The sequence below is a fragment of the Rhagoletis zephyria genome, unplaced genomic scaffold (genome assembly GCF_001687245.7).
Source record: "Rhagoletis zephyria isolate East Lansing unplaced genomic scaffold, Rhagoletis_zephyria_1.1 Rzeph_scaffold_02736, whole genome shotgun sequence".
Classification (NCBI taxonomy): domain Eukaryota; kingdom Metazoa; phylum Arthropoda; class Insecta; order Diptera; family Tephritidae; genus Rhagoletis; species Rhagoletis zephyria.
In genome coordinates, this window is record NW_016159820.1 from 43148 (window position 1) to 44338 (window position 1191).

Here is a 1191-nt window from a genome sequence, read left to right on the forward strand (position 1 = left end):
CACATATGTTACTGTTTGGCCGAGCTTCTCCTCTTGTGGCATGCGCCTTGATGTTGTCACACAAAGCGGAGGGACCTACAGTTCTACGCCGACTCCGAACGGCGATTGTATTTTTATGAGAAGCTGGTTTTCATGACAGAAATACACTCGGAGGTTTGCCATTTTCTGCTGAGGGACGACCGCTGTTAAGAAAAACCCTTTTTCTATATTTTTGGGATGTTGCTTTGACCAGAGCTTGAACCCAGGTTCTGATGTGTGAAAGCGCGCACTGCTTACCACAATTGTAATACGACAGCTTAAAATACATTTGCGGCATAGTATTGGGCGCAGTAGTAACGGCAATAGTCAGCCGCTGAGTTTTGTGAATGGTGTGGGAATAGGGCGGTTAACCTCACTTTTTCGGCAGGTCTATTCCGGTCACGCATTTTAAAGTACTAGAAAAGGTAATAATTATTAAGTTCTTTTAATCCGTTGGTGCATACTATTTCAAATTAAATGTAGAAAAATGTATAAGTACAGGCTTATAAGCCGGAATATATCCCCCTTATTCTAGAACCCGAATTTTCGTAATTCGTAGCTACGCTACGAAAAATCCACATGCTGCAACCCTTGCGGAAACATGTGCAGCATTGCCAGCTATCAGTTGTGTTTCGAAGTGGAAAGGAATTAAAAAAACACTAATGCGCTTGTTTATAGTAAAATTTATTGATTTTCAATATTTTGAGGAAAATTATGGATTCTGATGCATTTGCAGTTATAGCAGCGGAGCATGATTCAATAATAGAAAGGTTTTGTAATAAAACAGTCTTCTCGCTCCCACACATAAAATTGGCTCCTTTACTTGTGCAGAATGTTGCTTACTCTATAGTTTCTAGTGATATTAGTAGTAAAACCAAAAATTCTTCATACTAAATATTCGTTGGCGTCACCTTCGTTTGCGTAATTTTCTAGAACAATGGTAGAATAGCGACCGTTTAGCTATAAAATAACCAAAAATGCCGATTGATAGAACTTTTTACGCTGATTTCAACGATACCAAATGAGGTTTATTTGTATTTTTTATTATCACTAAATTGTTGAAATCCAAAAGTAGATCATGATAAAATATGGAATTAAAGATAATAACTTGTATTTTCTAAATAATATAAAATTCTTTACCATTAATTATGCAGTTTTTTCAAAAAAGGTTAT